Source organism: Sorex araneus, chromosome 4 (assembly GCF_027595985.1).
Source record: "Sorex araneus isolate mSorAra2 chromosome 4, mSorAra2.pri, whole genome shotgun sequence".
Classification (NCBI taxonomy): domain Eukaryota; kingdom Metazoa; phylum Chordata; class Mammalia; order Eulipotyphla; family Soricidae; genus Sorex; species Sorex araneus.
In genome coordinates, this window is record NC_073305.1 from 127,229,388 (window position 1) to 127,254,285 (window position 24,898).

General features: G+C 37.0%; 1 protein-coding gene across 1 annotated transcript in view; it reads right to left on the reverse strand.

Moving 5' to 3' along the window:
- The window catches only part of ASCC3 (activating signal cointegrator 1 complex subunit 3), a 332,257-nt gene that overhangs the window by 38,699 nt on the left and 268,660 nt on the right, over positions 1-24,898 (reverse strand). The window lies entirely within an intron of this gene.

The window sequence follows — 24,898 nt, forward strand, 5'->3', positions numbered from 1 at the left end:
GAGCAACAGCAATGGTGCTGAGATTGATGGCTGCCTTGAGGCTCAGTGTGGGAATCTCTGAAAGCTCAATACTTTAGGGGAATCTCCTCAGAGGAGGGAACCCCATGGCACTGTAAGATTTGCCTTTAGGAGCTCAACCAGATTTCCACAGTAAATATCAGAGAAAAATTCCTCTTGGGTTTTCTAGCAGAAAAAATGAGCAATTCTGAGAAAAAAAAATTATTTCTCCAGAGTTCCTGGCATGGGGAAGCTTTGAGTTAGTACCTTACACAATGTGAGTCAGTCCGTGGCCAGCACTTAGTTTGGAATAATGTTCACGTTTGCAATCAATTTTACCTCCAGGGTGAGGCTGACTGCCACTGACCTTATTCTTTGCTTGGATTTTAATTTTTTGTGTGGAGTGGGCTCCCAAGCAATGTTCAGGGGGTTCCCAGGTTCACTTGCTATGACACTTAGTCAATTGGGCCTGATGGTTCAATCTTCAGGTTCTGGAGTGCCTGAGGCAATGACAGCACGCTATGCAGTGTTGGAGTGCCTTCAGAGCTAAGAGAGACCCTGTAGGGACTAATTTCATCAATGAGAAGAGACCACGGGTCTAAGTTACTCAGTGGGGTGAGTCACTCTAATTCTCATTTCTTTTGCAGTGCAGAAGCTCCTCAATTTGATGTAATCCTATTTGTTAATTAATTTATTTTTTTTGGCTTGGTCATGGATTTGAGTTAGTCAGTGAGGGGTGAATGACATACACAATCACTGATGGGGCAAACCACATGCAAAAACCCAAACTGGGATCCCGATCTCACACCATAAAAAAAAGTTAACTCAAAATGGATTAAACACCTTGATATTTGACACAACTCTATATTCCATTGGAGAAGTCATATGCAGCATTCTACATACTGGCAAACCCCCCACAATTTGAAAAGACAGTGCCAGCGCCATCATCAGAACAGGTCATGACAGGGGTGATAGAATACCCCAATTTGGAATTTAAAAACATTATCAATATGACTGAATCTAGCATATAAAGTAGATAGTAAGATCAGGTGGGCATCAGTCAAGAGATAAACATCTTTTTTTTTTTTTTTGCTTTTGGGGTCAGTTTAACAGTGATAGCACAGCGGTAGGGCGTTCGCCTTTCACTCGGCCAAACAGTGTTCGATTCTTCCACCCAGGAATCACATGCCTTACCGGCTATACTACTGCTCCTGCCCCAAGAGATAAACATTTAAAGTATAAACTGAAAGTTCTAAGGACAAAAAAAAAAAATCTAACAGAAATGAAGCATGCCTTTGAGTGCCTTTAACTAAATTAATAGAAGGCTTAAATGGAATTAATTGAAGACTTTGATGGAATTAATAGAAGACATAAAGAGTGAGTTTGAGGATATAATGACAATCTTTAAAAACTGAGAAGCAAAGAAAACAAAAAAAGAAACAAAAGAAAATGAAAACAAAATAGAACAGACTAAGAATGGAAGGATAATTACAGAAGGTAGAAAATATACATTAATGGGAGTACCAGGTGGAAAAGAAAGGAAAAGAAAAAATACTTAAAACAAAAATGAATAGAAATTTCCCTAAATTAGTCTCAGACACCATATGTCTACAAAGCTCAGAGTATACTAAGAAGGATAAACACAGTGTAACTATACCATGACATACCCTCTCCAAATGACAGAAGTAAAAAATATTTAAAAAACCCACAAAAAACAAAAAACACTTTTTCTGTAGAGAAGCAAATATAATGACTTCTGACTTTTTCTTAAAAACTTTGCAAAAAGAAAGATGAGTGAAATATTTATAGTGTTGAGAGGAAAAAAAAAAAACCCCAACCTATAATTCTGAACCTTGTGAAATTATCCTTCAAAAATATAAGAGAAATATTTTCTCAGAAAAAGAGAGTTAATTTATTGTCAGTAGGGCTATGGACCAAACATAATGGCGTCTTAGTACCTGTATTGCAAACCATAATACCCAGAAGGAGAGAGAGAGTAAGAGGGAATGTGCCTGCCACATTCGCAGTGGGGGATGGGGGTTGGGTTGGGGGTGGTGGGAGGGATACTGGAAACATTGGTGGTAGAGAATGGGTACAGGTGGAGGGATGGGTACTCGAACATTGTATGACCGAAACATAATCATGCAAGTGTGTAAGTCTGTAACTGTATTTCACAATGATTCATTAAAATAAAAAATATGGTCCCCTGAGCACTACCAGGGGTAATTCCTGAGTGCAGAGCCAGGAATAACCCCTGTGCATTGCCGGGTGTGACCCACAAAGCAAAAAAAAAAAAAAAAAAAAAAAATTAAAAAAAGAAATTCCTTAGAGAGACAGAAAACAATACAGGTCTGAGGTTTAGACCAAAGAAAGGAAGATCATGAAAGAAAGAGAATGTGGAGGTAAACAAAAAACTTTTTCTTATGTTAACTGGTCAAATGAACATGTTCAAAATTATTCAAAAATTTAAGATTAATTATATATTTTATGCACATACAAGCCTTTTCCTATGTAAATGAAATAAATGACAGTAACATAATAAGGGACAAGCAGAAGGAATCAAGACTGTTGTTAAAACATATTATTATCCGTGAAGTGGCATAATGACATTTAAAGTATAATTAATGGGAAGTGGGTGGGCAAAATACACCATGCAAACACTAATTAGGGAAATCCAGAGTATTACGTTAATTTCAGTCAAGTAATTTTCTTACTTTCCCAAAGAGAGCAAACAGGGATAAAGACAAGCATTACATAAAGAATAGTTACATTTAGGAGCTGGAGAGATAGTACAGGTTAAGGTACTTGCCTTGCATGTCCTCTCTCCAGCACCGGACGGTCTCTAATCACTGCGGGGAGCAATCTTACCAAGCACAAGCTGGTTGGTCTTGAGAACCACCAGGTCTGGTCCTAACTGTCCCTTCCCCCAAAGAGATGACATTGATTTAAAGAACTATGGAGATTTACTTTGCAAAGAAGGTGGACTCTACGCCAATCATACACATAAATGCAAATTTGACATTGTGACCAGTGCTATGAAGAAGATACATGGAAGCCTGAGAGTTAAGGAGTGAACTCTACCAAGTGAGAAAGGTCATGAAACTAAGATACAAAGCTGGTATGAACTAGATGAAGAGAGAAGGGAACAGTGTTCTGGAACATATTAGCCCTGTACTTGGAGGAAAGACACTGTGTTCAAGAGACAGAAAGATGTGATTCAAAATTAATTAATACATTATGCTAAATAATATCTTATGTAAATACTTATGTAAATACTTGGAATATTCTATTTAATGGAACTGGAAGCATGCTTTTAGACATATCTCATATTACTTAGCTATGTCATAATATTAGCCATATTTTTCATATTGTCTTGATTCATTTGGAATATTATATATATAGGGTATTTTACCATTAGGAGTTAATAATGTTTTGCCTGATGTGACATCTTAGTTTTCGTTTTGCGTGTGATTTCAGCTCTTCCTTATTCTTTCTGAAGAATTTGCCAAAAGGACGCTGTGTATGAGAATGCTATTATTTTATACTTCAGGTGCATGTCAGGGTGACTGATGTGGATTTCAAAATGATGACTGAAATTTTTCTACCTAGTGTGTAGACTCCACTTAAATCTCCATCAACAAAGTCCACCTATCTCAGTCCTGCCAAAGGGTTTAAGAAAAGTAGAAAAGCAGATTAAAAAAAAAAAAGATTCAGAAATGTGAGACATGTCCTTTCCCTTTTAGAAATTAAAATCTCATTAGGGGAAATGACTTATATAAACAAACAGGTATTTTAAGTGTCAAATAAGATACTGTTCTTGAAGAACACTGAAGTAAGATGAATGTATTGGAAAGTTTCCCAGAAGAGGTGGCGTTTGTTCTAGGCTTAGAACAATTTGCAGAAGATGAGAGCAGAAGAGAGATTCCCTTCATTCCAGGGAGAGAAAATAGTTTGAGCAGAGCCATAAAAACAGATAGGAAGGGGCCTAATGTGTAAGCCTCAGGGATGAAGAGAATGAGGATACTATTAATAGCAAAGAGACTGGGAACTCAGTGAACAGGCGCTTTCTGTCAAGCATGCAAAATACACTTAAAGGGAGGGCAATAATCCAGCTAGTTGGTGGAACTGGAGCCTGGAGAAATCAGCTTTAAATCTGTCTCACAGTCTAAAATATTTATTGCTATCTAGAGTTCTTTCTGCGGATCACAAAATACAACTCCTGATCTTCTATAATAAAATGGAAAAATTATTTTATAAGGCAAAGTGAATTCACTCTCCAGATTTTGTTGTTTTTGGGCCACACCTGGTTGTACTCAGGGTTTACTTCAGACTCTGTGCTCAGAGGTCATTCCTGGTGGCGCTTGGGAGACAATGGGGGGAGGGAGGGCTGTGGGGGGCTGGGGATCGAACCCAGATTGGTTTTGTGCAAGGCAGGCTCTCTACTTGCTATATTATCTCTCTGTTCCCTATCCAGATTTTGGATATATAGAATATAAGGCTAGATTTATAAATTATGTGAGAAGCTTAACAAAAATAAAAAAAATATATTATGTGAAAAGAATTCGGCTGAAGAACATAACAGGATTATTAATGAAATCTAGTTTCCTCAAAATTTGATGCTATAGACCACCCATCTCCCTTCTGAAGCAAACACAAGCGCTCGTTCTCTCTCCCTCCCTCCCTGCCTCCCTCCCTGCCTCCCTCTCTCTCCTCCATTCCCTTCTCTCTCTGTTTCACTCTCTCCACTCGGCTTTTCCTAGTCTTAGTTCCCAGACACCCCTGGAAATGTGAGCATCTTTCTGCGATATGATTCTGGTGTTCAAAGTTGTGCATTTTTCCATAAAATGTGATTCCTAAATGCTAGACAACTACTTCATTTGGTGCAAATGAAAGAAACGGCAATCTGCTCTGGATATAGAGGAAAAACTAATTGGCACTGAACACCTTGAGAAAGAGCATAACCAAACTAGCTGACTTCACACTTGTGGAGCTATTTTCAGGCATTTTGATCTTGAGTAGCTTTTATTTGCTTTAGTATCTTAACTCTATGTAAGATGTGACTCACTCCACTGTTCTCTAAACCAGACCAATTCTGCTTGAATTACCTGATTTATTGCTTTAATCCCCTGCTTCACTAGGATTGTGAAATCCTCACTGCCGGCAGTATCAGTGTCAGATGAGTCTGCGAACAGCTGAGTACGTTTTGGACTGGAAGCACAGTCCTGCAGCACAGAGTTGCTTCTCTGGCCAATAAGGGGGTCAAGTAGTCTTTATGCTGAAGACCCAAAGGCAGCAATCTTACTAAATAACTTAATTAATGCAGCGATGCAATCTTTAAAAACTTTGTAAAAAATATAAACTTTAAGAAAATGAAAAATGCTTTCTTTGATAACTGCACTGGCAAGGCCTTAGTCAGAGTCATGTGGATTGTTGGGTCTACAACAGTGAACAAAAACATACACGACTATTGATAAAACTTTATAATCAAGTGAAGAATTAGACCTTCAAAGTTGACTGCAAATAAATGGAAATGACAACTGGGTATGTATAAAGAGATAGAGGTATCTCTGTATCACTGTCATCCCGTTGTTCCTTGATTTACTCGAGTGGGCACCAGTAATGTCTCTATTACACTCAACCCTGAGATTTTAGCAGCCTCTCCTTACTGGTCTTTCCCAACAATTGGAGGCTTTTTCAGGGTCAGGGGAATGAGACCTACTGTTACTATTTTTGGCATATTGAATACGCCACGGGTAGCTTACCAGGCTCTGCCATGTGGGCGGGATACTCTCGGTAGCTTGCCGGGCTCTCCGAGAGGTATGTATATATCTGTTACTGTATTTTGGATATGAATACGCCACGGGGAGCTTGCCAGGCTCTCCCAAGTGGGCAATAGACTCTCGGTAGCTTGTCAGGTTCTTCAAGAGAGAGAACTAGGACATTAGATGTCGCTTAAAAGAAATAGAGGTACAAATAGTAATAGTCAGGAAAGGTTTTTGAGGAGGTTATGGCAGAACTGAAAAAATAAAACTTCATTTTAGATGTGGAAGGGGATGATTGATGGGGTAAAGTCCAAACTTGAACTGAAAAAGGAGACGGCACCGATAATGCAGGAAAACCCTGGCACACTTAACTTGATTGTATCATTTAAGTATGCTTTGTTGATTTTTTTTCCTCATTATTTAATTAGACACAGGCAATCTTTTTGAGATCTTCACAGAAGTTGACATTTATTTTGCAAATGTATATGGAATATCAAATCAATAATAATTTCTATAGTCAAAATTTTCTATACTTAACTGAGGCTTCAACAATAGTTGTCATTCCTGTTAAAGTATCTGCTTCCAGTGTCTGAATTAAAGGGGGAATCCAAAGAATGTAGAAGGCAATTCATTTCCTTAGAAATGCTATAGATCACGAGGGTGGTATGGTATGGTGTGAGGTGGTACAGAGAACGCTGGATCTGGGAACTGATACAACAGGTGGATTTTTCAGCTCTGCTATTTACAAGTTATGCGACCTTTGAGAATAACTGAACTCTACTAAGTCCTACATTCCTTATCTTAAATTGGGATTTGGTGTGAGGATTCATTATAACAGTATTTATGACATACTTAAGAAATATAAGAGCTGGTACACATGTTAGGCATTATCAATAATAATAACTCCCACATCTGATACCATACTTCAGGGTGTTACCCAAGTTTAAGATTTAATGACTTGAGTTTTAAGTTTCCAGTTTTAAATTACGGTTAACAATTTTATATATGTGTACAATACTTGATTGCTTAAAATGATATGTAGTTATTGTAAATTGTCATGATTATTAAACATTATTAATTTTTTAAGTTACTGGTCTTTTTCTTGTACTAAATTCACTTTACCAAAGTAATCCACACCCATGCAATTGTGTTACATAAAATAATGATTCTTTAAAATAAAATATTCTCATCATCGAAGGGAAAGTCACATTAAAGATAACATATTCAGGAACTGGGGCTAGAGAGATAGTACAGCAGGCAGGGCTTTGGCCTTGCACACAACAGACCAAGTTTGATTCCCGGCACCGCTTATGGCCCCTGAGCCAGGCAGAAGTATGCTGAGCACTGCTGGGTATGGCCCCAAAACAAACAAAAATTTTCAGGAACTGTAGCCTCTTGAACTATAGGCTTGACTACAGGCTGTAGTTTCCAAGCAGGTTTAATAAATGCACATTAACTATCCAGCACAGTGGTTGGGCGTTTGCCTTTCACGCAGCCGACCCGTGTTCGATATTCCTCCGCCCCTTTCAGAGAGCCCAGCAAGCTACAGAGAGTGTCTCACCCGCACGGCAGAGCTTGGCAAGCTACCCGTGGCATATTCGAAATGCCAAAAACAGTAACATTAAGTCTCAAATGAGAGATGTTACTGGTGCCCACTCGAACAAATCGATGAGCAACGGGATGACAGTGACAGTGACAGAAGTATATCAGTGTGTGATAAATAAACATACTTTTCGGTGCAGCTTAAGGAACCAATTCAAAATACTATGGGGAGACAGAGAAAGAAAGAATCATTTGGATTCTACATCTGGTGCCAGTTTTCTGAGGATGAAGTATTACAGTTATATGATGAAGAAACAGTGTTTCCTAATAAAAAAACTACAATGGTAAATACCATAAAAATAAAATAGGAAATACTGATTTTAGATGGAGTAGACTAAATTAAAAATATTATCACCAATCTTAATGTACTTTTGGTGGGCTTGATTATGGACTCGAAAAGCTGATTTACAATGAAGACTGATGGAAGACAACTGCTATTTAATCCTCAAATGCTTGGCCAGATCCTCCCGTGAAAACCACGATCATTTATTCCTGGAATTCCAGTTCACAATTTTTTTAAGCTCTTGAGAATGTGACATGGTTGCTTCACCACTTATTTGGCTGCCGGTTCCTTCAAGTATTTTACTGTGCTTGTTTCAGAATTCTTACAAAGAAGATTTTTTTTTTTTAAACTTAGTTTTTCATTGATGAGAAATGTAGCGATTCTAGGATTAGCCTAGAGAGAGCTGGTAAAATAATCAAAATCCCTGCCTAGAAACAAACAAGCAATCAAAACCTCTTCTTTGCTTCTTCTCCCTCAGTCGGGCACTCTATTTACCTCCAAATTACTCCTCTAATTTTAAACAACTTGTCTAGCTAATTTCCTGTGTGTGATCACTGACTGTAAGTGAGGTTCATTTTCTTATCTACATCATGTAGGTAATTAAAGGAAATTGAAAGTGGGCAGTGAAGCCTTTATGTAACTGGGACTGAAGCTGAATGGAGGGCAGTGAGGTCAGTGGAGTCCATTATATTTTTATGTGAGAGGCTGGTTTGTCTGCCCTGTCCTTGTTTATTTTGTGTTCGCTGGACAGGCTACTAACAGCAAATCTATGTCTCTGATTTGCCCAGCTGTCCTTGAATAAAGACATCTTCCCCTGCAAATGTTAAATGACAGTGATTGACAACCTATGATGAAATCTGCTTGTAACCCCCTACTACTGTTTTCAGATTGTAAAAGAAAAAAAAAAGGAATAAAGAAACATCTTTCATAATCACATCAAATGAGCCCTGCTGTTCACTCAATAGTTTTCATTTTGTTTCCCTTTTCATCAGAGACCTCAATCTGTTCTACAAATGCCACAAACTCAGCTACTCCACAAAAAGTAAAACAAGAAACAAACATACATATGTTTGCTACTACATTTTGCTTGTATATTTACACTGGTAGTTTACTAGGAATACGTATGTTTATATATATATATATATGTATATATATATAAGATATAAACTCTTACATATATTTTATTTACAGACCACTGTCTTACTAATGTACCTGTTGTTCAAAGAACAATCTAGCATGTATATACCTAAAATATATCTTTCAGTCATTAACTGGCACTTGGATTCAGTTAGAAGTCTAGTTAAAGAAATAGCTTTATTATTCAATGTGTAAGTTAGACATCCTTGTGAATTCTAAGTATACTGTATAGCTTACTTTTTCGAATGGCAAAATAAGTGTATTAAATCCTTAAAATTCACATTTGAGTGAATTGTTTAGTCAAAGTGTATGAACAAATGAATGTTGTGTGTGTGTTTACATGTACTTTTTTCCTTTCCAGGTGCAGGTGACTTTAATGGTCAGTTTTAAACAGCCAGAATGGATTCATGCTAAGTCTGGTGTAAATTACATAATAGTAAGCTAGTATTTTCACATCTCTACACACATCACTGTCTCCCCTGAACTCACCAAAAGCAGATAAGAGAGCACTTGTACAGTGGGGATGGCACCACGAGGAATGAGAGATGAAAGCAGCTTTATGCTATATAACTTAATCTGTATCATGGGAAAAGTAAAACTTATAAAGTTAATGAGTTCTAGACCTTAAGTAGCACTTGATTAATTTGTAACATTCTGAGGTGCTAAAACAAACCAAAATTAGTTTCTCACATTCCAGTGCTGTCTTTTGGCCACTGAAGCTGTAGAAAAAACATTTCAGTAAATTTCCCTCACAGAGCTCTGTTGAATTTCTGTGCTTTACTAAAATATTTAACTGTGTGATGTGTTTTGTAATTATATTTGAAAAATAATCTGGCTTTTACCAAATCTGGCCCTGGTATATTAAAGAATGTGAAAATAAATTTCATTTTTATCTTTATTTCTTCAGATTACCTTTGTTCAATTTATCTATCAGATTAGCTCCTATAGCATATAATTTATTACATTGAATATTTATGATTAAAATTGTTTTTAATACTAGTGATTGATATTTCTATGATTCAAACGGAATAAATCACATATTACTATTTGAATAAAAATATAAAATATAAGACATCAGTTAGACTTACATCTAAAATGTAAGACATCAATTAGACTTACATGGAACTCACAATGAAGCAATACTCAGTAAAAGATATGCCATAAAAAATTATATTCTAGTTAAAGGAAATAAGTGAAAAACAAGAGCTTATATAAAATATTTATTGGAATGTGATACAATTATTCTTATTAAGGAAATTAAGTAGAAATAAAATACTTTCTAACGTACTATATTTATTTGACTAAAATATAAAAAGTTCATTAACTGTAGATGACAAACATATAAATACTGATGTATAAAACTAATTATTCACAGATCTATATGTGTTTCCTTTTAGGACTTCTGTGAGTATACGTGTTTGATTTGTATCCGTGTCTTTAACTTCCTGACATATGTCTGACCTTCAACCAATTAGGGCAAGTGAAGAATCATTTGCCAAAAATAAATATGAACAAAAAATAATACCTTATTCTTTTCATTGTAAGAAGGCCCACCTGGTTGACAGCTGGATTTTAAAGGATCTTACAATAGTAAGTACCAGCAGGTCTGTTATACTTAAAATAATTTCAGTGGTAAGAATTCCATCAGAAACTTCTATTTCCCAGGATTTATAGCTAAGTCCTTAAAAAATTGCTCTTTGATGAAACTTGAAAAAAATTCCTCAGTTTTCAAGGATATAATAAAAATGCCTTATAGCTTAACAATGTTTAGATATTTTCCTTTTAAGAAATAAAAATCTCAAGGCTATCAGCTTTGCATTTTAAACGGGAATAAGTGAGATTAGAAGTAATGTATAAAAATTGTATACGGTTAAACTTCACAATATGTGACCTATCTTTAAAAGCTAAGCAAACTTTTTATCATTTTGCTTCTGCCTTTCTTTAATTGTTTTTCCACAGCAATCAGATTTTTTTTAAGAACAGAGATTTTATCAAACAAATAAAAAAATAAAACTCAAGTGAAAACTTAAAAATATTTCCTATTTAATATCTACTGAACTTTTTGTTGGAACTAAATACAAATGGGAAAAATCAAATCTAAAAGCAAACTAATCCAACATATAAGAAATATTAAAAGATAATATAAAAATGATTGACAAAGGAACTGTGATATCATGAATTTATAAAAATAGTAATCACTGGGGCTGGAATAATAGCACAGCGGGTAGGGCGTTTGCCTTGCATGCAGCAGACCCGGGTTCGATTTCCAGCATCCCAAATGGTCCCCTGAGCACCGCCAGGGGTAGTTCCTGAGTGCAGAGCCAGGAGTGATGCCGGGTGAGACCCAAAAAGCAAAAAAAAAAAAAAAAAAAAGTAATCACTAGGTCTGGATTAGAACTGAAAAGGGAGTTAAGTGGAGGTGAATGACTATTACACTGGGAATCATTTATAAAGCTGGGTAGAGCATATTTAAAGGTGAGAGGAGGGAGGAAAGGTAAATCATGAGAAAGGGGAAGGAGGTGTCTAAGATTAAGGAAACATGTAGGTAACAAAGAAAATCTGAGTCAGAGTGATAGTATAGTGGGTAGGGTGTTTGCCTTGCACATGGCCGGCTAGGGTTTGATCCCTGGGATCCCATACGGTCCTCTGAGCATCCCAAGGAGTAATTTCTGAATGCACAGAAAAGTAAATCCATGGAGGGCCTTGGCAGGTTAAAAAAATATACACATTTTTAGATTGAGAGAAAATGATGCAAATGAAGTTTTAAAACAAATAAATAGGGATGAGGTAGATGGATTAAAAAGGAAACACCACAGCAGGAAAGATCACCAAGGAAGTTGTTCTTCACTATTACCGGAGAACCTGGAGAATGGCACAATGCTAGGAGTGGAAGAGGAAGAAACTTGGGAAATAATCACAAAGTTAAGACTGGTGGTCTTGGCAACTGGTTTACTACAGGGGGACTGGGGAGGGGAAAAGCAGTAGTGATGGGTTATGTGGAAGGATTCATGTCTGGGGATGAAAATATAAAAATACAAATGACAGGTGAACCAATGACAGGAATCCTCAATCTTCTGGGAGCAAGACTGAAATTTTCCAAGTTTGGAGACACAGGGACAACAAAATGGGAAACTGAAATACACATAAGAGGTCAAGACTAATGATAATACTATGAGTTCCATTTACTTAAGGGCGATATCTACGTGTGTGTGTGTGTAATTTTAGAGGTGTCTTTTATTTTTTTTTGGGGGGAGGGCATTCTTGGCTGTGTTCAGGGCTTATTCCTTTCTAGTTTTGTGATTAGGGATTACTCTTGGTGCTGCTTAGGGGACTATATAGGGTTCCAGGGATCAAATCTGATAGGCTGCATTCAAGGCCTATTCAATGCCCTACCTACTGTACTATTGGTCCGGCTCCTGAAAATGTATTTTTAAGGATAAAGAAAATATTAAGAAGTAACCAATACTAACAAGCATAATAAAAAGGTTGAAGAGACTGAGTGCTGAAAAAAAGATATTAGAAATTGTTACTTAGGATAGGCACAGCAGGTAGGGTGTTTGCCTTGCATATGGCCGAATCGGGTTCGATTCCTCCGACCCTTTCGGAGAGCCCTGAAAGCTACCGAGAGTATCTTTCCCGAAAGGCAGATCCAGGTAAGCTACCGGGGCATATTCGATATGCCAAACACAGTAACAACAAGTCTCACAATGGAGACGTTACTGGTGCCTGCTTCAGCAAGTTGATGAGCAACGGGATGACAGTGATGCAGTGACAGTTACTTAGGATGACTCTGGGAAAATTAAAAAAAAAATGAACAAGAGTAGCCTAGAATACAGAATGTTAAGAACAAATGAATGCATGAAAAAGATATGGAGGGGCTGGAATGATAGCATAGCGGGTAGGGTGTTTGCTTTGCATGCGGCAGACCTGGGTTCGATTTCCAGCATCCCATATAGTCCCCTGAGCACTGCCAGGAGTAATTCCTGAGTGCAGAGCCAGGAGTAACCCCTGTGCATTGCCAGGAGTGACACAAAAAGAAAAAAAAAGATATGAAAACAGCAGATTGAAATTTCATTAAAAATATTTTGGTAATGAAAGGGAGACTGGAAATAAGATGATATTTAAGGATGATAAAACCGAAACAAGTATATTTTTTTCTCCCAAGGGCGAATTATACATATTTGGAAGTGCATTTTTTCAAGCTTCAAAAACCAGCTACTTTAACTTTTATAAGAAACAATATTGAAAGAGCCACCAAGAAACTACAACAAAATTGAGGGGAAAGAACCAGTATTAAGATGTAGTATGAGAACCAGTTTAGGAGAATCAACGGTTACCATTGTAAGGATATATTATATTTTGTCTACCTATTCCTTAGTTAATGGCAATTAGATTGTTCCAATTTTTACCCAATATAATTTTGTTGCAATAAATAATTTAGTATGTTTTTGTTGAACATGTTTCAATTCCTTTGAGCATAATACCTAGGAGTAAAATTAGAGCATCATATGGTAATTATGCTTAACATGTTGAGGGGATAGTCAAACTCTTTCAAGGTGGCTACATCTTTTGACATTCACACCAGTAACATATACGGGTTCCAATTTCTCAGTTTTCCCACCAACAACTGTTACTGTATTTCTCATATCTTACTAGTGGATATCAAGTGGAGTCTTGTGGCTTTGATATGCATTTCCCTTATAACTAAAACCACTGAGCACTGTTTGTGTACTTACTAGTCATTTTTATTGGAAAATTTCTACTCAGAATCTTTGACTAATTTTTAAACGGAGTTTTCAGCTTATTATTGAGCTGAAAAATGCCTTATATATTCTGGATAAGTTATATTTGCAATATTTTCTTCCACTGGTGGTCTTTTTCCTCTCTTCCCTCCTTCCTTCATTCCATTCCCTTTCTTCTCCACCTCTTTTTTTTTGTTTTTTTTTATACCTGGCAGTGCTCAGAGGTCACTCACTGAGGAGCTGGGGGGACAATGGGGTGCTGGGGATCAAACCTGGCTCAGCCAAGTACAAGGCAAGTATCTTAACCTGCTGTATTCTCAGTGGTAATCTCTGTGGCCCCCTCCCTTTCTCCCTTCCTCTCTCGAGGCATCATGATTTGCAGTACTATTACTGATATCATTTCCTGCACAGAATGTTCTAATACCACATCCTCCACCAGACTGTTTGCTTCACCCCCCCTTCCCCCCAGTTCCTCACACTTGCTAAACTCTGTTACCAGGTCTTAAATTCTGTTGCTTTTGCCAATTTGTTATTCTCTTACTGTTTCTTTGTATTCCACATATGGGAGATTATTCTGTGTCTGTCCCTCTTCTTCTGATTGACTTCACTCAGTATGATACTCTCTAGGTCTAACCACATAGCATAGTGGCAAACTGCATCATTTTCACATTCTTGATTGTATCATTTGTAGCACAAGAGATTTTCTGGTATTGTCCACAGAGATGGCTGTGCTGGAAAGAGCTTAGCAATGGTCTTCCTAATGAGTAGCCCCTGAGTAGGAGATTTACGAATTGCAGTGTCTTAGTCTGTTCAGGCTACTACAACAAAACACTAAACACCAGATGACATAACAACAATCTCTTCCTCACTGTTGAGGAGGTGAGGCCAGGAAGTAGACGGGCAAGGTGCTAGCAGATTCAGGGCCTAGGTAGGATATAATTCCTGAACCAGGAGTGACCCATAAAGCAAACATTTGCCTTGCACACAGCCCACCCGGGTTTGATTCCCAGCATCACATATGGTCCCCTGAGTATTGCCAGGAGTAATTTCTGAGTGCATGAGACAGGAATAATTCCTGTGAATCGCTGGATGTGAAACAAAAAGCTAAAAAACAAAACCGAACAAAATAAAACACTTTTCCTACTTAAAAGTGAACTAAAGAATAAGGAAACTGATGTTAAGTAAGGCCACTTCATTCCTTCTATATATCTAAGTCAATTCTTTCCACTTAAATCATAAAGCCAAATCGCTTCCCTACAACATGACATTACAAGATTAAAATAATGTGGGGGGCTGGAGCGATAGCACAGTGGGTAGGGAGTTTGCCTTGCATGTGGTCGACCTGGGTTCGATTCCCAGCATCCCATATGGTCCACCGAGCACCGCCAGGAGTAATTCCTGAGTGCATGAGCCAGGAGTAAACCCTGTGCAATGCTGGGAGTAACCCAAAAAACAAAAAAATAAAATAAAAAAAAATAATGCTTATCAGTTGCCAAGATTTCATCAATATATTGTATATTAAAAAGCTGCAACTCTAGAAAGAATGGTAGAGAATGCCATTTTCTATTTTACTGGTAAAGAAACTGGCTCAGGGAGAATAGATTATGATGCTAAAAGAGCTTTAGTAAAGTTATGTTTGTTTCAATTACACAGGAGGTCTTTGTCATTGAGTATGCATTATTCAAGTCCCTACAGTTTTACTAAAGTTGTGTAAATTGAAAGTGTTGGGCAGGAGAAATAGCTCAATGGACTGAGACTGTGGTTTGCATATAGGAAGCCTTTGTTCTATCCCCAACATGCACAGTCATCACTAGGAATGAACCCTGAACACAGATCTGGGAGTAGCCCCTATGCAAGGTCAGGTGCAGTGGGCCCTCAAATTCCCAAAAACACAAACACAATACAACTACTCTTAGACATAGAGCCAATAATAAATATGGCATCAACTATTTGTTCCAATTACACCTAGCCATCAAGTCAATTTCTGACTAAATGCATAAAATCAGTCCAACAATACATAATAAAGAAAATTATTATAGAGTAAAATCAAGTTAATGATATAAATTACTGAAGTACTGAGATACTTATTAAAAATGATAAAGTCCTTATGCATAGTTTTGGAAAAATTCTTCTTTTTTTTGGTTTTCTTGGTCACACTCGGTGATGCTCAGGGCTGACTCCTGGCTCTGCACTCAAGGAATCACTCCTGGCGGTGCTTGGGGGACCATATGGGATGCTGGGAATCGAACCCGGGTCGGTCAAGTGCAAGGCAAATGCCTTATTCGCTGTACTATTGCTCCAGCCCTTGGAAAAATTCTTTATGATGATGTGTTAAAAAAAGGTTAAACCCAAAGTAAAAAAATATTATCTATCCAATACAGGTATAGTTATACTAAAAAAATTTGTATTATATACCCCTAACACTACAAATAAAATAAATTTGATTCAGCCTTTAAAAGTTAGCAAAATACCTAAAATGTGAGTTTCTACTCTGTTTAACATGAGAATAAATAAACCTTCCCTCACAGCTTCCAGTTTTATTATTATTTATTCCCAGCTTTCAGGCCAACTGAAAAGGTGAAATCATCAGTAAAACTCCTTTTCATTAATGGTTACTATAAAGAGTATAATTTTTTAAAGTAGATTAAGTATAAAGAACTTTTAAAAAAAGTCAAGTAGGTTGAGTTTTTCAGAACTCTTCTTTTCCATAAAATTTACTGCAATGACATAATGAAGTTCAAAATTAAGTATTAAATATAAATTCTATATCTAAGAAAAATACGGCTGTTTTCATAACTCCTCTGCCCCGCCAAGAGTAATCGCTGAGTGCAGAGCCAGGAGTAAACCTTGAGAACAGTCAGGTGTGGCCCCACACAAAACAAAGTCTGCACTGATTAGGAAGAAAAATGTAGATATCACTAAATTTCTGGGAAATCCAGATATTCTAATTTTGTTTTGATTCAAAGATGGAATGCTTAAATTTAAGAAATGATCCAATAAAACAATCTCTATTCTCTCTTGAAGTAAAGGTCTTGTGTAGAGTCAAATACTGTTTCAGGATTAATTACATGCAAGTTTGAAGAAGTTGGAGAACATCTATAAAATGAAGAAATTACATGGGGGCTGGAGCAACAGCACAGCGGGCAGGGCATTTGCCTTGCACGCAACTGACCCGGGTTCGATTCCCAGCATCCCATATGGTCCTCTGAGCACCACCAGGGGTGATTCCTGAGAGCAGAGCCAGGAGTAACCCCTGTGCATCACCAGGTGTGACCCAAAAAACAAAAAAAAAAAAAAAAAAAAGAAGAAGAAGAAATTACAGATTTGCAGACTGATCAGTTTTTTATATAGACTAGATGCCATACTTAAAGTTTTTTGTTTGTTTTGCTTTTTGTCTTTGTCAAGCCCTGCATGTGCTGAGGGCTTACTCCTGGCTCTGCATTAAGAATCACTCCTGATGGGACTTGAACCCAGGTCAGCTGCGTGTAACGCAAGAGCCCTACTTTCTGTACCATCTTCTCAGGCCCCACTTTAAAGATATTTTTTCTCTTAAGTGGGACAGACAACTGATAAGAGTTGGCTTACTGGTATGGATTAGAGAAATAATTACTGAAATTTATTAGCAGTCACTACCACTTCAAAAATTAATAAATGGTTCTAGATGTCATCATAACTTCTCAATTCTTTAGTCCCTCTGAGACTTGAGTACTCTCATTTCCTAATAGGACCTGTGGTTATTTCCTCATAACTCAAAGCCTTTCTGACCCTCATGAATCTTGCATTTTGTAGAGACTCTCCTAAGAAGTACTAAATAGTATTCAGTACTTCCAAGAATGTATATCTCCTCAGACTATAAATAAGCTTGAATGACAAGATTTGAGTCCACTGAAACAAAAGTCCAAATGAACCCAGTTTTTTTGCCAACTGAAAAGCTTTTACTTCATTCATTATATGACTAAAGCAAAAAGAGAAACTAGTTTTAAGTACATCTCTCAAAATATATTTAGCACATCATTCCAAGACATCTTGAGAGGTGGTATAAAATAATTTCAAATAGACCTTTAATCATTCAAAACATTTTAAAACTTCTCTCTTGGCATTGTAATCCGAGTAACCCCAGGAACTGCACTATTTTTTAAAAAATTAAAAACTGTTTTTGAATTTATCAAATACAGGGCTGGAGCGATAGCATAGCGGTTGGGCTTTCGCCTTTCACACGGCTGACCCAAGTTTGATTCCTACGCCCTTCTTGGAGAGCCCGGCAAGCTACCGAGAGTATCGATCCTGTGCAGCAGAGCCTGGCAAGCTACCAGTGCGTATTGGATATGCCATAAACAGTAACAATAAGTCTCTCAATGAGAGACATTACTGGTGCCCGCTCGAACAAATCGATGAGCAATGGGATGACAATGACAGTGACCATGAAATACAAAGTTATGAAATTTCAGTTATACGATATTCAAGTGTAATCCATTATTATTGCGTTTCAGTTGTATAATGTTCAAGCACCCATCCCCTCACCAGTGTCCACATCCCTCCAGCAATGTCTCCAGCTTCCCTCCCACCCGCCAGCGTGCCTCTGTGTCAGACACTTCTTTCTACCTATTAGGCACTGTGGTTTGCAATACTGTTACTGAAAGGGCATCATGCATATGACTTTATCTCCTTTCAGCACCCAGTTCCAGAAGGATCAAACTAGACTTCATTTTCTAGTCATAATGAATTTTGCAATTCCCAAATACTGCCTTATTTCATCCTCCTATCATTTTTGCAAAAGAAAAGCAAGCACCCAAACAAAAAAGTACCATTAATTGATGACAATTTGTACCTAAAACAAAAAAAAGAAAGTATCAGGGGCTGGAGCAAAAATAGTATAGCGAGGAGGGCGTTTGCCTTGCACATGGCCGACCCGGGTTCGAATCCCAGCATCCCATTATGGTCCCTCATGCACTGCCAGGAGAAATGGAGTAATTCCTGATTGCAGAGCCAGGAGTAACCCCTGTGCATCACCGGGTGTGATGCAAAAAGAAAAAAAAAGTATGAAAAGAAAGTGCCACAAATTGGTAGAAGTTAATATTTTATTTTGTATGAAACTAGTAATAAGCAGGTTTGAAACTTAAATAATTTTATAAGACAGTTATTCCATATATAAGTTCTGTTACATTTGTTTTTTTTGAAAAAATCACCAAATACTATTTTAAAACCGGTATTAATTGCTCAAAAATATGAATATGCCGATAGACTTATATAACACAGGATAGGAAACATATGTCATGGAAATAATAATTTGGGAGAATAAAGATAAAATAATTAAAAATAAACAGGATATACATTAAAAAAGCAACTTCGCGAATCATATGGTGAAGGTCACAGTTTTCTGATGATACACTTTAATAGACATGTCAGGTATCTAACTTTAAGTCTATTCAGTCAAAAATATTTTGCTTTTGTTCATATACACAAAAATAGAATGTTTTGTTATTAGCTCACAAAATTAATCACTTCCTCATATTTAGTTTATTAATATTTTGGCTTCAGGGCAAACTTTTAAGAAGTTATATGTAAAGACAACAAAGAGAAATAGAGATTTTTTTTCAGTACCAGATGTCTGGGAAGATCCCATTTGGATTTGAGCTACTTAAGTTTGCAATCATGTATTTATACATCTAACAGAGCTTCTGTTTCCCCCAGAATCAGAAAATTAACTAGCTTTGTAGCATCTTCCTTGATCTGCCACCCGTGCCCTGAGGATTAGAGACTCCACCTGAGCTTGTTTTACAAGCATAACAGAAAAAATTAATCTCTGCTGGCAGCGCTCCCACTGGGATACTGATGAATAATGATATCCCTCTTTTGCTGCCCTCTCAGTCCACTAGAAAAGCCACTCTAACCCGGCAACGTGGAAACTGCTGAAACCATTCCAGCTGTGGATTAGCAGGCAGTCAAGCATCCATCTGCTCTGTGTGAATCAAGAGAAAGCAAACACGCATTCTTATGGCTAAAGTCATAGTCCAAACCCATAATATATCATAGGAAGAAAAACCATATATATACATAACATGTATATATAATATGTACAATATTATATATCCATGTGGTTAGACTATATTATCTATCTATATTAGATGTATTTTATACATCTATGTTCAACAACTGAAAATCATATACTATTACCTAAACTTACTTAATTCTTTAGTTTACTCTATTTCCTGGTGCTTTAAACAGTGGAAAACAAAAGGACTGAGAGATTTTTTTTTTCTTTTTGGGTCACACCTGGCGATGCACAGGGGTCACTCCTGGCTCATGCACTCAGGAACTACACCTGGCAGTGCTCAGGGGACCATATGGGATGCTGGGAATTGAACCCGGGTTGGTGACGTGCAAGGCAAATGCCCTACCCGCTGTGCTCCAGCCCCGGGAGTGAGAGATTCTGAAGGATAGCCCTAAAGTTGGTATTTATATGTGACTGATTAACTTGAGAAGAAACTTCTAGAGTTCAATGAGAGAATATGAAATACAGTCATTTCCCAGAATCTTAAATGTAGGCAACCAACTACTTGTTTAGAAGTGTAAGACTGTGCAGCTTCCAACCAAGTGTTACACAGAGGAATGCTGGCCTTTCATTTTACCTGGCTTCAGTTTATTAGGCACATTGATGTAATATTTACCTATGAGTTTTGCCTTTTCCAAAATGGAAAGGACCATTGTTTCTGATCTATAAAATGCAAACATGAACCTTATCGGGTCTTTATCAACTGCTTATTAATGAACTCTCTAGCATTTTAATCTACCCATCATGTAAAGGGGACAAATGTTTATAATGATAGCTTCAGGACTAATGTAAAAGATATTGATCAAGCTCTTGAATCATCAAAATTGTTTCTCATCACATTCCAGAATATTTTCTAGAGTTAAAGCTCTTTGAGTTATAAAGACCACGCTAAAAATTTCACTAACATAATACAAAAAATAATCCTCACACATACTTCCTGTTCATATTAAGAAAAAGAAAAGGCCTGGCCAGCTTTCAAGTTCTAGTTTGGTAACAGCCATGCCATTATGGGTGGGTCCCAAGTAGCAATTGAATTTATTTCTTTTTCTTTGATTTTAGTTAACCTTCACTGGTTTTATTGATAACTTACTGATTCTTTATGCTCTTATTTCTCCCCTTTACTGATCAGAAAAGTCAAAGTAGTTCAAGGTTACAAGCTTTTCTACTTTCATTTCAGCTGAACAACTATTGGCAACTGAGTTGCTAGTTCTGCAGGAGTGTTTATCTGTCAGTAGAAGATGACACCTGTTTGGCATTTGCTATACAATTTGCTGACACTGTTTAGTAAATAACAGAAAATACCTACACACAAGGTATGGAGTTTCTAAATCTAGTAAGCTGGAGGAAATCACTAATAAAAAATTTCCTACTGCAGTGGAAGTACTTTAAAACAGATAAAGGTTCTGCAAAACTGCTTTATTCTTTTGAATTACATAAAAATAATGAACGTGTAAAACTCTGCATTAATGGAGAGTGAAAACTGGAAATACATCTTATTCCTGTTCCTTTTTTTTTTTTTTTGCTTTTTTGGGTCACACCCAAGGATGCACAGGGGTCACTCCTGGCTCATGCACTCAGGAATTACCCCTGGCGGTGCTCAGGGGACCATATGGGATGCTGGGATTCGAACCCGGGTCGGCCGCGTGCAAGGCAAACACCCTACCCGCTGTGCTATCACTCCAGCCCCATTCCTGTTCCTTTTTTAAAAAAGCAAAGTAAGAGTCCCTTTTCAGAAAAAATATAATGATAAGGTAAAATAAAGTATTAAGAATGTAATAAAGATTAGAGTTACACATTTTATTTTGTAATAATAACTTTTTTTTTTTTTTTAGAATATAGGCAAATCTAAGAATCAGGCAATTCATTTCCTAATTGAGAAATCAAAAGACTGTTGGCTTCCATCGAGAGGAAATTCCTCCAGGCTTCTATACCCTATGTACAATGTCTCAGCCAAAAAATATTCATTTTAACTTTCTCACAGTGGGACTTTACTGTGAATTTTTAATCACTACTTAGATGCCTTTCTTGAAAGAGCCTTTAAAAGGACTCAGTTAATTAGTAAGTGATTTTCTATGATCTGACAAGGCAAGCATAAATGTAGAAGATGCATATAAGCCTATGTGAAAGCAAATCAAAACAAAAAGATTTTCCACAGAATCTCTTTCAAAAGTCTGTTTATGTGATTACAAATTGTTCTTAGAGAGAAACTTGTATATTTGGAAAGTTTTCCCCAGTTTATTTTTTATTTGGGGGGGGGGCGCACACACCCAGTGGTGCTCAGGGGCAGCTGCTGGCTCCTTGTTTTAGAGTTATTCCTAGCAGTGCTCAGTGGACCATGTGGTGCTGGGGATAGAACCTGGGCTTCCTGCATACAAAGCATGTGGTCCTCCCTCTGTGACTCCCGCCCCCTTTGGCTATTATGAATAATGTTGTGTTGAACATCTGTATACATATATCCTAACAGCACTAATGTTTCTTTATGATAGATTGCTAGAAATGAAACTAGTAATGACAAAGTAACCACTGGGGATCAGAAGCTTCAATGTAACAAAATGTCTTTCTGAAAATATTGGCTCAGTGGAGACCGAACAGCGTCTGGGAATCACAACTCACAGTGTTCTCATCAACAGCAAATATTACCCGTTTTAAATTTCTAATAATTTAATACACTCAAAGATACCTACTTTTCGTTTCAATTCATATGTCCCTTATTGCTGCAAGCTGTTTTGATAGCTGTAAAAATGCATTTCTTCTTTCACAAAATCATTTAAGCCCCTTTTCTTTTAATCATTGGGAGTCACAGTGGACATTTTTTCAATTTTGGATTAAATATCCGAAATATGTATGCAAATTAAGAAATTATACTACAACACATTACACTTTTGCCTACAGGCAGTTACAAAGCTATTAATCCTAGTAAATTTTATACAGAGAATCATGTATATATTTTACTTTTTTTTGGGGGGGGAGGGTCCACACCCAACAGTGCTCAGGGCTCTCTCCTAGCTGTGTCCAGAGCTCACTCCTGGTGGTGCTCAGGGAGTATTTGTGGTGCTGGATATCAAACTGGGGTTAGCCACACACAAGGCAACCACCCTTAGCCTCTGTAGTATCTCTTCAGCCCTGTATCTTACATTTTTATATTAGCAAATCCACCCACCTTCTTCGGAATTTTGACTCTTTTGTGATTTTTGTATTTTTCACTCTGTGTGCATGTGTGTCATATTTTAACATTATTCTTGACTTTCATCTTTAATATGATTTAATTTTATGTGATTTATGATACAAAATTGGAATCAAACTCCAATTATTTTTGCAAAATGTTTCAAATATTATATAACTTATACAAACAATATTTGCTGAATAACCCACCCCTTAACTAATCATCTTTACTTATTTCTAGATTTTTTGCCACACTTAGTGGTGCTCAGAGTTCATTCCCGGTACTTGCTTGGGAGTGGCTCCTAGTGGTGCTCAGGGGACCCATGTGGTGCCAGGGACGGAACTCTGGCCTCCTACATGCAAGATAAGCTTCAGACCACTGAGCAGCTCCCTAGCCCTTGAACTAGTTACTTTGTGCTCTAGTTTTACTTGGTTAGGGCTTTGCGAAGATGAGTGAGGTGCATCTTGATCAATGTGTAAATACTGTGCTGACTATGGTTGAAAAGAAGAAATTCTTGGCATATGAAATAGCACCAAATCCAGAGAGGAGCAAGAGGGGAGGTGAACTGAAGATGGAAGTTTCTCACTCCCACCTGTACTGTATGTAGCCACACTCAGAATAATCTCATGTGACATGCTAAGGAAAGTGAATTTATCTAGTAATAACTTTTGGGATAGAATAATCATACTCGTCCTATGTAATTGTGAATTGCAGAAATAGCACACCAGCTGCTAGAACTTGTTGACAATCTTAAAATATGAAGAAAATTAACAGATTTGAGTGTTAATCATATGGTTGCTAATGTATTGGGGTCTTATACACATTATTTTATTTAATCTTTCCCTTTATCCTATAGAGGAGTACTGAGCTTTGTGAGATTAAGTGACTAACCCAAGGTTACATAGTTAGAGAATGGTGGAGCCATATCTGTGTGACTCTGAAGCCCATGTTATTAATAACTAGACTTTAATCATATCCAGACATGCTTGTCAAACTTATACTCTTAGAATAACTTAATACAAAACTATAATTACTTCTTAGACCTAGGCCTTTTCTCTTCTTAAAAAGAGAGCTAAATACTATTGTCCTATTATATCTGAAATTGTATGTGCTAAATAAATACTTTCTGGACTGTTTAAGATGTGTGTTTAAGAATATCTACATGATAATAGTGGTTATAAAACAGAGATGCTTCCAAAGAAGAGAAGATAAAAGACAAGCAAGAGAAATGTAATCAAAAAGGGAGGGAAGAAAAAAAAAACCCTGGAGGAGAGGAAGAAATTAGAAAAGTACACAGAAAGGACATTTCTTAGTAGAAATGAAGATGAAATAATGCCTTGTATAAATGTGTATCCAAATGTTATTCTTTGATAACTTCTATTTAAAAAATACCAAGATATTTAATAGTGTTCCCCCAATAATCGTATTAGCTCATGTGACATGTGCTTAATTATTCAGAAAGAGAAATTATTAGATATTACAGTCCAAATTAGAGTTAGCATGACTAATGAACTAGATTAAATTGACCAGAGTTTAACTGCAATTGAATGAAAAGAATTTTTCCAGATGAATATATGCCTAATAAAACGGCCAATTTGATTTGCCTGATTTTTCTGTCAGCCAGGTTCCCAATCGTTTCCTGGCTGTTTTACAGCTTTCTGCTTAGTCCCAAAAGAAAGAACATTTTTCCTAGTAATATAGCTTCCTCATAGATTTCAAGCCCAAGTTCCTAATTCAAAGAAGTGCTAATCCATTTGCAAAGCATCTTAGCGAAGGAATAATCACCCAGCCATAATCACTATTACTAATCATAATTACTTTATGATTTCTTCTAATTACTAAGTGGTTTTTAAACAACTATAAATAGATGAGCACTCTTAGGAGCACAGACACTGGTCTGGAAGCCAGGGTAATGTCTCATTAAGGAAATCGTAGTGCTTTTTTATTTGGAGGTAGGCTGATGTGGCAGTAGGGAATCATTACTTTTACACTTTGTCATTCCCTAGTGGAACACTAAAACCTACAGCCTTGGCCTTTAGTAAAATATTAACTTGGGGGAGAAACGAAGAAGGAGCAAAGGGAGTAAGAGCAGGGAGAAAAACTCAGAAAATGACTGAGATCAAGGATACCACAATCTCTCAAATGAAGTTACCATATGTT